Source organism: Anguilla rostrata, chromosome 11, assembly GCF_018555375.3.
Source record: "Anguilla rostrata isolate EN2019 chromosome 11, ASM1855537v3, whole genome shotgun sequence".
Lineage (NCBI taxonomy): Eukaryota > Metazoa > Chordata > Actinopteri > Anguilliformes > Anguillidae > Anguilla > Anguilla rostrata.
Window position 1 is genome coordinate 6,247,245 of NC_057943.1, and position 15,809 is coordinate 6,263,053.

Consider the following 15,809-nt stretch of genomic DNA (forward strand, 5'->3'; position numbering starts at 1 on the left):
CCACATTATTCCACAGTATATTACCATTCATCTCCGCAGTATGTGACCATTTATCTATAAAGTACCTTGTTATTTTTTTTCACTTTATGTGTGTTACCATGAAGTGACTTTCCCTGAACTGGTGTACTGCAGGTGATTAGTCAAACTTGTGGAAGTAGCAGCACAAAATTATATGACTTTTTTTTACTTTTAGCTGCAATAGTTATAAGGTTTCATAAGGCTGTGAGCAATAACAACGTGGAATAAAAAACACAGTAGCAAGGTACAGTATTTATAACTTCACAGCTACTTGGTAAATAGCTCTGGATCATCACTTTATTTTTCTGTGGAGAAACATTTTAACCAGACAAATGTTTTTCTCACTATTTAACCCTTCTGCACCCTGTGTCCACAATGATCAGATGAGTGACTCCACACCACGAGGACAACTGAACGAAAGCAGCGATTAACATTCCAGTCTTAGAGGTGAGATGTCGATTATGTACCTCGCTGGCAAGCTACATTAATCCCACCATAACATTTAACTATAAATACAAAAATTATTTGTGGATATTTGTGGAAAAATAAATATAAATTACCAAATGCACATTCAGTATTATACACCACATAATAACACTTCAAAAGAATAAAAGAGACGTGGTGGAAAATATGTTCGCATAAAATCATTTTATTTTTTCTCTGACCACATTTATTTTACAGTACATACATAAATAATTTGTGGAAGGTAAATATGTTATAAATGACCAGATTCAAGCTTAGATATTTCAAACCATATAATAACTTGTTAAAAGTAGGGAATAAAATAGATGTAGTCAAAAACATGTTCTCATTAAATCGTATTTTATTGTTATCATTATTCACACATTTTCAGGTTATCTTTAGCTCGAGGAAGCTAGCTGGTCTGGACAAACCATCAGGTTAATATGCTTAAAAGTCAGTCAGATGGAAATGTATGATTTGGTAACATTTAGTGTACAGTAGCTCTGAGCATTGACTGCTATACTGCTGCCTTTGTTCCCATGTGGAAACTTGTAACCATGACAACACCAAGGGCTCATTGTCAGGCCTAGTCTTTCTGGAGAGAACCAGATAATGATTTACGGAGATCGCTTTGCAGAAAGGTTAATACCATTAGAATTAATGCTCAGCTGACAAGCTGTTTTAGTGCTCTGCTCTGACCTTTACTTTCTAATTAGACTCATTCACAATTGAATTAAGTTATTTGTAATGGATTATGAACAAAAGTTGACATCAAAACTTTGGCTCAATGGGAAAGAGCTTGTGTTAAAAGATGTGGCCTCAAATTATCACATGAACAGAAATATTCATATTCATATGTGACAACATGTTCACCAAATGATAAAAGCAAAACAAGCTAATTCCTCTTACCGAGGTACTTGCACCCACAAATGTGAAGGAATGCATTTGTTGGGGCAAATATCAAACTAATTGCGTACATACCAACCATGCTGTCATTGGCGCTTGGGCACAAAGCAAAAATAAGCACTGAACGAAAAATTAATTAATAAATAAAATATATTGAGAGAGTAGTAGTAGATCAGAAAGGAAAATCAGAAAGAAGAAAACAAAACAGAAAGGCATCACCACATGAACCTATGTACAATAATAACTATATGATGTTATGATTTTATTACAAACAACAAACAGTGCCTACTCTTCTAAATAACATCATAACATCATCAGACAGTGCGGTGTTATTGGGCAAGGGCAGATCGTGGGAAGTTAGTACAGTACACAGTGTATCGTGCTTATTGCATATTCAGAATTCTGCCACAGCTAAGATGCACTTCCCTTTATTACGCTTTCAGAATAAGGTTTCTGCGGGCTGGTTTGGAAACACTGCAGCGTTGTTTCGGGGCTAAACTCTGACACCAGGCACATGGAAGTCAGAGCGAATATGCCACTCTTCCAGCGCGTGGTTCATAGTTCATTCGGTCATTATCTTCAGCGCGCTCGCCGCGGTCGTCACCCCCCCCTAGCGCCAACTGTTTTCACTTCCAGGTTCGCCTGCATCACTGTGCTGTTACCGTGCGGAATTCCGTGCATCTTACCTGTCGCTCACCGCATGTAGCTAATAACTGATTGTGGACGGAGCCTTCAAAGGCGTAAGATCACAAGTATGAGATTAGAACGTTCTTCGCTGAACATTCCAACGCTGATGTAACCGTCACTACTGGCAAATGAAAGCAAGGGAGTTCTAGAACACTGACTTGGAATTTTGAAGAAAAAAAAAAAAACCACTCCAGAAAAACCTACTCTTACTTACATCATTTAGCAGACGCTTTATCCAAGCGACGTACAAAAGTGCATTTTTCATGATCGTAGACAACTGCTGAACACGGGTTCAGTAAGGTACAATTACTATTTGTAAAGCTATTCTAGCCGAGAACAAAGAACACTATCCTGGTCTAACATCTGCAAAGCCAAACTAGGCAGAAGAATAAGCATAGGTATTAGGACAATACATTTACCAAGAGTGAGGCGTGGGGCAACATGTAACAAGTGACAGGAAAAGGTTTTTTTTTTTTTTTTTTTTTTTTTTTTTTTTTTTAATATATATATACACAGCGTGGTAGTGGTTATTCTAGGTATAGTCTGAAGAGATGAGTCTTCAGGCCACGGCGGAAGATGGATAGTGAGGGGGAGGTTCGGAGAGGGACGGGGAGTTCGTTCCACCACTGGGGAGCTAGGGTGGAGAAGCTCTGTGATCCCTTTGGGCGGGTGGGAGGGGTTGCAAGACGCCCTGCTGCCGCAGAGCGGAGTGGTCGAGCAGGCACATAGAATTGAGTCATGTCCTGCAAGTAGATGGGGGCTGTCCTGTTGGCGGCAGTGTAGGCAAGGGTCAGGGCTTTGAATCGGATCCTGGCAGCGACCGGTAGCCAGTGAAGTGATCGCAGCAGGGGAGTGACGTGGGAGAATTTTTTACTCTTCACCGTGTCACACAGAAAGACAGAGAGACGAAGGAGGTCACGCCTTACAATGGGCGGCATTACCAGGCAGTATTAGACACAGATATCTAGATCTAACCATGTCTGGTAAGACACCAATCGTCAGGCTCGGTCGCACTCAAAGGGGTTGTGCGGGCTGTTCTGTGACCTTTGACCTACAGCACAAGTAAGACAGCAGAGGAGAAAAAGAGTTTTGCAGGCACGCATATGTCATGATATGTACAAGTATGTAAAATGTATAATATATATAAGATATATATATATCTTCTGCATCAGCTATTCTGTTCTTCATTTAGCTGTTAGTTTACCCTGTTTAAATATCATAGTAAACATTCAACTATGTAAGTATTCGTTTTTTTATCAATCTTTGTTCTTTGTTCTGTTCACAAACAGAGGTGTACTATGTTAATTCGGAAGATATATTACCAAGGCTAAACATGAACAGACAGCAAATTATGAATAAATACTGTAATACTTTGAAATTGATATTGGCTGGCTGCGATTGATTCAAAAAGTGACCCAACGGGAAAAGTGATAAAGGAAAAACAGCAAGTGAAGTGTTGACAGAAGAGTGAGAGGATGGACAGAATGTTCCGACCAGCAGGTTAGGTTGTACCCGAGGGCCCCAGGCCCCTCCCTCTCGCGGAACTCCTGTCGTAAAATTTCAACGAATTGCCTTTATTGGCGAACTACCGTGTTCCAACTCTCATCGGCATATGACACACTGTACAGTGTTTAACGAAAAAAAAAAAAGGTGGACTACCTCTGCAAATAAAGGTGTGGTGCAGCCGAGCACACGGTGGAGTCCCTCCTTAAACAAACATGCTAATGGCCACGTAGCTGCTTTATAGCCTGCCAGTGTGTCTGCCTTCAGATGGGAGCTTCGCTCGCATGATTGTGATACATTTCTGTATCGAAAAGAAAAAGAGGAAATAAAAGTTATTTTAGACGACTTTAAGACAGCAGGACCAGTGAGGTATAGCTCTGAAACGCTCTCACTAAAATCGCCGCTAACCAGGTTTTAAACTCGCAGCGGAACGACAGCCGTTGATAGGCACAGTCGTATCGTCCGTTAGGAACACATCGAAAGGACAGGGCGGAGTCAAAGGTGATGATGTCATACCTATTATTGTCACCAAAGGCTCATGTGCTCAGATGTCAGTTTCAGTACGTGCTAAGTGGGGGAACGGAGGGAAAATGGATCAACCACAGCCACACATCAAAGAGGCATGTGCCCGAGGGGGGGGGGGGGGGGTTTATGGGAAGAGGAAGTTCCTCCTAACTCCCCCCTCCCTCCCCCAGCTTCCTGAAACACCTTTCAGGAAGCTGGGGGACCAACCGTCAGCAGACTGGTGCTCTTTAGCCAAAGCAGGGTTGGGTAGAACGCCAATAAAAGAAGCAGAGAAGCAAATTATCTTACGGGACAAAGAAGTCACGCATACAGCCCCAAATCTCTCCCTCTCTGTCCCACCCCCTCTCCCTCTCTCTCTCTAGCCTTTCTCTTCACTGGGGCCAAAACCGGAGCCACGTCCTTCCTCTCGTTTTCTTCTATTTCAATACAAACAGAACTTAACGGCCATCATTTTAAGCTACTGAACTAATGTCAGTGCACTTGCTGACCTATTTCAATCTTGGATATATAATTCAAGACTTAAATAGCGCATGGATACATTTTTGTATTAAAATTAGGTGATAAAATCAGCTGTCAGGGAAGTAATTAGTTCCTGATAAGAACAAAGACTCCATGTTCTATCTTACTGGAGTCTAGATCCACTTTTGCATGCATTACAGACTGCAGGGTTGTACTGGAGCTATGAAAGTTCAATGAGAAACTAACAAAAGATATAATGGGCTGCCATTTGTCTTCAGTCCAATTTTCTGTAACTTAATTTTCTTTGCCTTTTTGCTTTTATTGTGTACTGTGGTTTGAAGGCTGTTATGCTATACTTCTCACTATCTCTTTGTCTTGTAACCTGAAATTATGTTACCCGTTATTGTTACCCAAGTGTGGGCAGTTTAAACTCCTTTCGAGTATTTAGCCTTTTAGAATTTATTACATTTACATTTGCCATTTTACTTCTCATAACCTGATCTCCAAAGAAAAAACTGGTATAAAAAAAAAATCTAACAAACATCACCAAGAAAAATTGTCGCAAACTCCTGACATTTGTGTAGACTATTGACATAAAGTCTATAGGAACAGACTTATGTGTCAGTCTGTTCCTGTTTCCATAGAGACAAGGCCTTGAGGAGGCTGCATATTGGCTGTATATTTATGAACTGGACAGAAATGAACATGCTTTGGACACCATAAAAATTTACATAAGGGCTTGTGCATTAACAACAGGCCCACCGCCCTACGGATACTATAGGAGAAATAATAATTCATTTCATGATTATAAAATGTTAAGGTTAGTTTTTTGACACACAGACATAATGTATAAAACACAAGAATGACCAGAGAAAACCCCAACCTTGTTAAACCTGCCATTGGCCACATTAGTTAAACTCCTGCTTTTCCCTGACTGTAGCAGTAAGTAGAGCAGACAAAAAAAGAAAAAATCAGAGCTGCATGGTGATCCGCTGATGTCACTGAGTGCAGGTGACACGGTCACACCTGACCAGTGACATCGAGCGCCGCCAGGTGAGCGCAGGCCAGGTGAACGGAGCCTCTCGCCGCCCGTAGGTCCCCCGGCGAACATCGTTACCAGACAGTGTTAGATCACACAGGTACAGTCCAGCACTGTCAGGTAAGATGGACGCAGGAAGCCAGTGTCAGGTGTTGGAGTCAAAGGCTGACGTCACAGGAGACAGACGCGCGCGAAAACAGTCCGTCTTCAGTAAACACGAACGCGTTCAAAAACAGTACGTGCTGAGCGAAGGGAGACCTGTCTCCAAGACCCCCTGTCTGTCTCGGTACCATACCTGTACGCGCCAAGGTCCATTTTAAAACGGGGCTGGCATTGTGTGCTGTGTCACGTTACCCTGAGTAAGACCGAATGAGAATAGGACCGTCGGCCCGAGCGGAGCTGTACTGGGTTGGGCAGCGTCCCGCCCTGCCGTCCCATCGAAGCCAGTGGAGGACTGTCGTCATCATTACCAGGCAGTATTAGAGAGAAGCATGCCATCAAATGCTGCCTCGTAAGATGGAGACAACCGTCCAATCACAGGGTGTCGACGTATTACATATGGACAATGCAATAAAAACAGACATTTACGATACAAATAAGATATGTGAACATTAGAACAACACAGAGCACGGCATTAAGTGTTTAACAATATAAAGAAAGTAAAATATTCTCCGAATCATGTTCCTACAGCTTCTGTTGGACTAGCCATAGAAACAGCTTTTGTGTTCCAATGTAGGATTTTGCTCAAGTGGAAGAAAGAAAAAAATCAAGTCTATAAGAAATCTTAGAAAGCACGAACACAGAGGTATGTCTGCAGTTATGTCCCTAGCAAAAATAAATAAATAATAGCTGTGCATTCTCTGCTGAAAAAGCTAGCATCTCCCTTAGTGAGTCACCAGTTCCAGGACAGGGGATTCACACAACACCCCCAAACCTCAGCCCCTGCAGCCTAGCCCTTTGATCCCCTCATCCCCACAATGCCCTTATTTTAATTCTCTCCATGTTTATCATATCAACAGCGTGCATCTTTCCTTGTCCGGACTCGCCGAACACAACATCCTGTTTTTTTTTTTTTTCTTTTTTTCAAAGAGCAGGATGAAACGCACGCCACGCAACAACACAGAGACACAGACGTCTCACACCTGTTTCAATAAGTCACCTGGCCTCGGGCTGAGAGAGAGCGGGCGCTGTGTACAAACACAGCCGACAATCGCCGCCGCTCGCCGCTGCGCTATGCTACGCTACGCTATGCTACACTATGCTATGTTAAGCTACGCTACGCTACGCTACGCTATGCTACGCTATGCTATGTTAAGCTACGCTACACTATGCTACATTAAGCTATGCTATGCTACGCTACGCTACGTGGGGCTCGGCGAGCTGAAAATAGACCTGGCGCTCGGCACGGCAGGCACACACGCAGCGTACGCGTGACTCCCTCCCGTCTTTGTTCCGCTTTGTTCGGCCTGACGCGGAGGCTGCAGAATCGCAGAGCAAAGCGGGGCTACGAGACTCTGTTAATTATTTGCCCCCGAACCTGATCTGACCGGTCTCCTTTTATGACACAGGCGAGGCCGGGGAGGCTAGGGCGGCTTCCCGCGCCCACGACAAAAGAACAACGCTCTCTCTCCGCGCGCCCTGCCCGTGAAATTTACCCTGTGGTGTCTAAGGGTAGCTCTTTCTGCGTTGTTTCGGGGATTAACGTCATCATTGTCTTACTGATAAAAGATGAATAACGCTTTCAGAATGCTGCACAAAGACACACGCGCCATTTTCACAGACAATAATTTGAAACACCAGCACTGCTTAGAAAAAAAAATCTAACCGTCTTTCGTTTCAAAACAAAACCGCTAAAACAGATGGGCCTTTTACTCCAACAACAACACAGCATATTTTCTTTCAGAGTTATACTGTCCAGAACACATTTATTCACTAATATTTGTTATCAATCAACTCATATGAAATGTTATTTCCCCGAATTGACAACAAAGAAAACTGCAGTTAGTATTTATAACCTTCAGCCCTCCCAGTCAGTATACGAAGGCGTTCTAAAAATCAGGCCTTTACCTCACAAAATTTATTTTTATTTTTATTTAACCATTATTTAACCAGGAAAAACCCCATTGAGACTGAAATCTCTTTTGCAAGGGGGACCTGACATGAAACACAGAGTTACAAGACTTACACCTAACAAAATGTACAAACATCAAATGGGGAATGAGACAGAGGTGTAACAATAATTAAAAGCAGAGAAAAGGTTAAAAGCAGGAGCATACTTCAGTCACAGAGTCATGAATTGCAAGTCCAGAATTGAAATGAATTTGTCGAGTTTAAAATTCTTTTGCAGACTGGTCCAACTATAATGTGCAAAATATCTGAAATCTTCACCTCTGTGCGTTTGTGGCGTGACAGAGGACTGATGGAATGTGTCCGAGCACAGAGAAAGAGGGTCACTTCACCGCGTACAGCTTACTGAGTAACCTCATAGGTACACGGGTGCCCAATATTAAACCACACGCGCAGTCTGCATGCACTCGAGTGCTATACACGAGTGTCGAAGAGCAAAACTTGCACAGACTAGAAACATTACAGAGTATGTTTTCAGAGAGTCTAAGCCCGCTTACTATATTTACATTGAAACGGTAGTGCATGTCCTCCATGCCACTGGTATGGTAACGTCGTCTTTTTGACATCGCAATGATTACTGTTTTAAGTTAATGGTTTTGGTCGTATTATTCCGATTGCTCTATCATCTAAATGCATTCTGCCTCAACCAGCAACCTACTCATCCAAACTCTGCAGTAAAAGCGCTTTAATTCGCCACCCGAAAATGATTGTTTCAGTCCTCATAACTGAATAACACACAAGCAATGTTATACAATTATCCGTCTCTTTTGAATCCTTTGTGAACTGGATTTGTGACATGGTTAAAGCTAGCACAGAATACAAACCTAGATGTGAGAGAGAGAGCAGCATGTGCGAATGGGGGAGCTAGTGGATTTTAGCAGTCATGCAAAAAAGCAAACCTGAGTGAGGCTGAAAGAAAGAAAGAGAGAGAGAGTGAAAGAAGGATAGGGAGGGAGAGAGAGAGAGAAAAGGTGGGAGGCAGGAGGGAGAGCCAAAAGGAGGAGAGGTTGAGAACGAGAGCTGAGAGAACACCTGTAACCTTACCGTTGTGAATAGAACCCAAGTAAAGAATGTAACAAAACAAAAAAAAGTGAGTGAGGGGGGAAAAAAGAAGAAAAAAAAATCTCAAATTTCCAGCAAGTGCCTGAGAACGCTCCTGCTTCCTCTGGGTCAGTCAGGACCTGTGAAATGGAAAACCCCAAAAGCAGACCTGCACTCCCAGACTGCAGCCCTCCTGTTAGTTAATCATCAGCATTATAAACCAGTGCTGCAGGCCTGAGAGAGGGAGAGAGAGGGAGAGGGAGAGGGAGAGAGAGTGACAGAGAAAGAGACAGAAAAAGAGATAGAAAGAGATTGAGACAGACATGAGAATAAATATCAAAGGAGGCAAAGGAGGCAAAATGGCTCCAATTGTTGCAGAGCACTATTTAGCTGAAAATATTACCTGACCTCTTGACACTGTGCTCTGTCCAATGGCATTTCTATTACTCTCTGCTCTCATCTGAATATGTGCATAGTGTCTGAATCTGTTTTCCTTTTTTAAGTATTTCAGGTGAAGGTTGACCCCTTCCACCATTTTATTTATTTTACTTTCTTTCTTTCTTTCTTTCTTTCTTTCTTTCTTTCTTTCCTGAGCTTTGTGTGGCTGGCGCTCATTGGAATGTGCCTCTGCTATGAAATGAACAAACTGTGAGATAAACCAAAATGCACCTTAATCGACAACGAGCAACTGCGAGAAGGAGAACGCAACAGAAACACCAAAACACCCTGTTTTATATCGGGTCTTATATTATTATCTTGGGTACTTATCTGACACATCTTAATTCCATCCACATGCCTTAATTCCATCCACTTGCCTGCATATTCTAGGTCTGTAGATGTATTTGCAGGTCTTTGATTAGATTTTTTTTAACGCTAAATATGTTTATTTGTAGCTATCATTCTTTTGTATATATTTTTCATTGGGTTTAATATATTATTAAATATATCATATTAAATAATATATTGTTGTATATATTTTTTCTTTCAAACTTTATTTCCTGTTGCTCACCCCTTGTCACCACTGTGTTTTCATTCCTTTCGCTTACTGGTTTGAATATATCATCTGGATGAATGAGCAGTAGCTCATTTGCATAGCAGGAATTTGAATATATTAAAAACATTTTAAAATCTGCACATTCCCTACTTTCCTTCATGTATCGGTGATGTGCAATCATTTCCTGAAAGAAAGGGAAGCGTGTAATTGCTCTGTTCCCCCTTTAATTTGAGATTTTCCACAGACAGTAACCTTCAGTGTGCACATTGTATTTTCTTTTATATATTTATTTAATATCTATGGTTATATTAAAAGCTAATTCAGACTGATGTTGTCCCCAAATTGCTTATTTGAAACTGATGTGTGAAATGACTTCCTCTTCTTCCATCTTTCAAAATTGTGAAAACATTCACTTATAAACTGACAGCTTTCAACTTTCCTTTTTTATCTGAACTCTGATCGAATGACAGTTCATAAATTGAGCTAAAGTTCAGTTTAGTTTAAACAAAAAAAAAGTTTTTTTTAACTTTTCACATACACATCCAGTTGTGACTAGGCTGTTTAGTCAGACTGATGAAATGGCTATCGTCAACCACACAAACCAATCCATGTAGGTATCTGACCTCTGACCCTAAAGCAGTAATTAAAGCAGCCTTTCCTTCTCTTTGACCTCATTGGGTTAAAAAAAACCCGGTGAGCTAACTAGCAGGTACATTCTCTCTGCATCAACAGGTTGCCACTGGAGTTTCAGCTGAAACAAACACATTTTTCCTCAAGCCAGTATTTGCACTATTATCGCGTAATGAATATACATTCTTTTCCAATGCCCCAGAAAATGCGAATTACATAATGCAACCATAAATAACGACCCAGTCGTCATTTTAGAATTCGTTAAAAAGAAAAGCGCATTCTTTTTTCTCCCTCCACCAATCAAAAGGCTCCACCTCGCCGCTCACTTCCAGAACTAGGAAAACGACACTCCATTTTACCCCAGCCAATAACAAAACATCAAATATCACACTCCCGATCTGTCTCGGGACAACGCTTCTCTCGGTATCGTGAGGGTTAGAACTCGCAACAACAAACGACGCTTCCAATCCTGACATCTCAATACAAGCCCCGAGGGATCTCCCAAGAAAATGGACGAGCCGACATTTTACCTCCACAGGCTTACGGCCGCAGTTTACAATTAACTTCCCCTTTTTTTCCACACATCAAACAGTAGGAAAAGCAGAGCTTATTTTGCCTAATTCCTTTCTAATCATTGTCAGAAGAAACGAGTAAGGGCAGGCCTGTCCAAAGTCTCTTTGTGACTGTCGACTTTTCAAGACGTAAAGCACAGCGGTCGAACGTAGCGCGAGGAAGTGAACGATACTCTCATTCAACACGTCCTTTAGCGAAAAAGCCAACAAACATATATTCAGCTGAAAGGATCATATGTCAAAATATACCATAATATACTACATATATTATATAATATAATCAGGTGGAACTGATTCTACTATTTTGGCTGGAAACAGTTCAACTTTTCAAAAAAAGTGAAAACGGTATTTACACATAACATTTCCTCAGCTTAATAATCATTCTGCTCTGAAATCTGAAAAGTTAAATTACATGAATTGAGCTATCATTTGTCAGGGTACTACTGTTGCCGTGACACTGTTGCGTTTTAATCGTCAGAACTGCAGAAGGAGGGCTCCACTCCTTATAGCCTTTGACAAGTCTGACTGTTTGCCTCTACCTGCCCAAACTGGTCTATCCAGTCAAGGAATGAACGTTTGCAAACTATTGTTTGTGCTTATTCTTTTATTTCTGTCCCTATTCCTGTTCAAATAGATCAAAAAACCTGATACGATTTTATTGTGCTGTTCCCATGGAGTTGCCCGACTTCCCTGAAACCGTGATCAGAATACATGCGATACCTACAGGTCTCACACAACCGGCCTGTTTTGTTCTCCATACGTGGTGTAGTTATGGCAGTTTTTTTCTTCAAGGTTAAATAAATAGTTAACACATCAACTTTACTTGCAAAGGCTGATCATGTAGCGGAGACAAAGAAACAACTGACCAGGCTGATCAATTCAGAATAATTCGTACAACTTACAACAAAAAAAGTTTTTTGGAAAAGTTTCGGAATAAGATTAAGTCTTGCGTTAGTGAGTTACCCCTAATCGTTCCCCTGGAGCGGTCGGCCAGCTTGAAGCCTCCGGACAAGAGACACCATTGTGCGCTGGTAGTGGAGGCGCAGGAACACACATCTTCCTCTTCCTCCTCCTCTCGTCGAAGGGGACGCGTGACATCTTGCGCGTCCGCGTTCAGCGTCGAACATCGCGGCGTTTTTATTCGGAGGTAGATCAGGCCGGGGGGACCGTTTCACCAAACCGGTCGGAAGCGAACGGAAGAGCGGAAAAGAACAGGCGGGTTTTAAGATGGAGGAGGTTCTGCCGTCGTAGGAGACATCCGTCTGCCGAAGAGGGCCGGCTGGAGAAGCAGCAACCTGGCTAAGCTCTTAATGCGAAGAGGTGGAATTTGTAATGGGCTCGGTTTACATGTACCCCCGCAGGCCCCGCCCCACGCAGGTGTAATTTCACCTTTGAGGCCAATCCCTTTAGCCTGTGGCTCTGACAGGTGTGTCCTCAGCCCTATGATAGGCGAGTCCAGGAAACCAGTCCTCCCCCCCTTCACCGCCTACTTTCCCCCCACCCCCCGCCCCCCCCCACCCACTTCCCTCCCGCCCTAGCCAACCACCAAAGGTAGTGTGTCTGGCTATGATGTCAGCTTCCCGTGCTACACTGGGACCCCTCCTCCCAAACCTCCAGCTCCGTTCCCCTGCTCTCAGTCCCAAGCCTACATGCCTTTTCCTTTGAATGACAGGTCTGACCATACATAAGCAAATAAATAAATTAATAAAAAAGTGGTTAGACGACAGTTTAGAATGTGGTCTCAGGTCAGCTTAGAGCAGTAGTAGCAGCAGCAGTAGTACTGATAGTAGTAGTAGTAGTAGCAGTAGTAGTAATAGCAGTAGTAGTAGTAGTAGTCGTAGTAGTAGTAAAAAAGTAACAGTAGTAGTAGCAGTAGTAGTAGTAGCAGCAGCAGTAGTTGCAGTTGCAGTTGTAGTAGTAGTAATAGTCACAGTAGTAGTAGCAGCAGCAGTAGTAGTAGGCGTAGTAGTAATAGTAACAGCAGTACTAGTAGTACTGTAGTAGTAGTAGGAATAGTAACAGTAATAGTAGTAGTGGTAGTAGTAGTACCATAGTAGTGGTAGTAGTAGTACTATAGGAGTAGTAGTAATAGCAGCAGCAGTAGTTGCAGTTGCAGTAGTAGTCGTAGTAATAGTAACAGTAGTATCAGTAGTACTGTAGTAGTAGTAGTAGCACTGTAGTAGTAGTAGTGTAGTTTATCGGGCAGAAACGTCTCTTCGCCCCGAGGGTCACATGCCTTTGCTCACTCTCCCATATCCAGGAGGCGCTGGCCACCCAGGCCTGGCCCACACAGCGATTCAGTCTGAAGCAGCAATGGCAAGCCCAGGCAGACAATGCAGAGATTGAGCCTGGTCAGCACAGCACTCAGGAGTCTGTACGACCGTTAGGAATCTGGCCTAGCGGGTTCTCCCCCAAATGGCGTCCCGTTTAATCTCGGTCTTTAAGTGCTGACGAGGACCTCAGTGAAACCGACACAGAACAGACTCAGGTGACTCAGGTGATTGGCTGACCCAGGGTAAAACAGCAGCTCCACTCCTGGCCTAAATGTGACAGTTTGGTAACCTGCCCACTAGTATCATTTAAAAAAAAAAAGATTTATTTAACCTTTAATTTACCTTTATTTAACCTTTATTTTACCAGGCATGTCAATTAAGACCCGAATCGTATGTACATTGATGGCCTATTTTATAAAGGACTCGTGTTTAAAATCGCACACAACTCAACTTAAATGGTTTAAGTGAGGATTTACTTGTTGGGTACAGTATGCCCTATGCGTCGGTTTTTTTACTGTGCTGCTATTGTCCAACACTCTGTGAGTCACCACGGTTAAAGGAAATCCAGAAACATGAGATGCTTAGTCACAATGGGAATAAATGGCGTGCAAAAAAATATTATGGGTTGTGCTGCCAAGCGAAATACTGTTTTGGTAGCCCTATTGAGCGTTGCCGTGTAGTCGTTATTAATCAATCTGAACAGAAAGAGTCACTGTATCCTTCTAACCTCGTGACAAGAGCATGTGATGATTTTGTCAAGTTAAACGAGGCAGCTTCTAGGTATCAAGTACTTTTTTGTGGCTCCACATCGCTATCACATAAATCATTAATGCAACCTGACTTGGTTAGGAATGTTTTTTTCTTTCTTTCTTTTCTTTACAGAGACAAAAACTTATTGGATCATTTCCACATACCATTTCAAGATACAAAATCTGCTACAAAGTATACTTTAATAGTACATACCCTAAATCATCAATGCAGTCTCTCCATCAACATATATAATGAAGATATTTTAATTGTGTATATCTCTTTTTGACTACCTATAAATTTCACAACCCTCTATTGTGGTGCATCTATGCTGTAGGGTCTCTGTCTCGGGCTTAAAAGTAGATTTGTTGTCAGCTCCATTCGAAGAATTCGGAAAAATACCTGACACATCCGTTTCACAAACAGGCAGAATTGTTCCTTTGTGTGTGTGTGTGTGTGTGTCTGTATGTGTCTGAATTTTGATTAGAGGAGAAGCAAAGCTAATTTACTAATGGAATAGATTTTTATTAGATCCTGTCACAATGTCGCTGCAAATATCTCTGTATGTAAATAACTAAACTAGCATCCTTGAACTGCACACCAAGCTGAACACCAACTGTACATCTTGTTGGATTATTAATGCATTAATACAGGGAAAATGTGAGTGCATTCAAACAGTTCTGTCCCATACATACGAACGTACTATAAAATGTATCATTCATTGGATGCTTTGTAGTTAAGTCATTGTAACTAGCGTTACCTCTACAAAAACGGTTAACCTGAAAAGTGAGAAAAGTGTTCCTTGTATTTGTTGAATTCGGGCCACCAGTGCTGCAGGTGTCACGCAACAAGGTCAAATTCTCCCTGGGAGTATGAATCTGCTTTCTACTGGTTACACATACAACCTTTGAGACTAACTTGCACTTCCACATTTGCACTTCAAAAAAAAAAAAAGAAAAAAGGAAAATTTTTTGTCTAAGTTCCTTTTGTGGAAGGGCGGGGGGGGGAGTGGTATATATTTGGAATGATGCCCTGTCAAGTTAAAGGTAAAAAAACTTCTCTTATCCAGCAGACTTCAAGCACACAGTAAATTGTTCAGTGTTAAATCAACTCTTCCAGAGCACATATGGACTCTGTTAATGTGTTCTGTTAAAGTTGAATTAACACTGGATAATTTCACTGTGTAGTCAGAGGAGTTTTGCTGCTTCCTGTGCAGGCTAGGCATTACAGAGGGATATTACAGAGGGATTTCTTACTGTGTACAACTGATTTTTTTTTATTTTTTTTTACTAAGGTGTGAGCTAGACAGCAGACGGCTGCCTCTCTACACAGAAGGCGATAATTATCGGAGGCTTTAGAGAGCTCTGTCCCACCAAATGAATGATGTGCAGATTTAAATGAGGGGCCCCCCTCTTCACGGGCTAACCTTTGGTTAGTCATTCACCGAGCTTTAAATGTTCCCTTCTCTCTTCTCTCCACTTGACCACTGAACCGCGCGCGTTCCCATTATAAGAGGCCCCCTTTTTTTTTTTTTTTTTGGAACGAGCGCCTCTTTAAGGTGTATTTTTCGACCCCAACGGCGCGACAAAATGGCCGCCAGCTCAAAAAAAAAAAACAGAACACGGGCAGGAAAATTCACCCCCCCTGGCTGACAGGGGTGCTTTGTTTTTGGGTATTTTCATTTGCATTCCAAATGAGGATGGGCGCAGAGAGCTGGGCCCGGGACCTCGGGCTCATTTGGGTACCGATGGGCATCGGGGCAGGCCGGTCATGCAAACGGGCGGGGCGGGGCGGGGCGGGGGGGCGATAGAGGGGGGGGAGGCGAA

At 42.3% G+C, this 15,809-nt stretch overlaps 1 long non-coding RNA gene across 2 annotated transcripts; it reads right to left on the bottom strand.

Annotated features, from left to right (window-relative positions):
• Nucleotides 1–651: 651 nt before the first annotated feature.
• Nucleotides 652–12,311, bottom strand: LOC135235343 (uncharacterized). Of its 2 annotated transcripts, none has more exons than XR_010324352.1 (2): nucleotides 2,948–12,311; nucleotides 652–2,276 (listed from the first exon to the last, which is right to left on the bottom strand). It is a non-coding gene; the product is annotated as an uncharacterized LOC135235343 (long non-coding RNA). The 2 variants fall into 2 exon arrangements; XR_010324353.1 differs by having other exon boundaries at nucleotides 652–2,282.
• Between the last annotated feature and the right edge of the window lie 3,498 nt (nucleotides 12,312–15,809).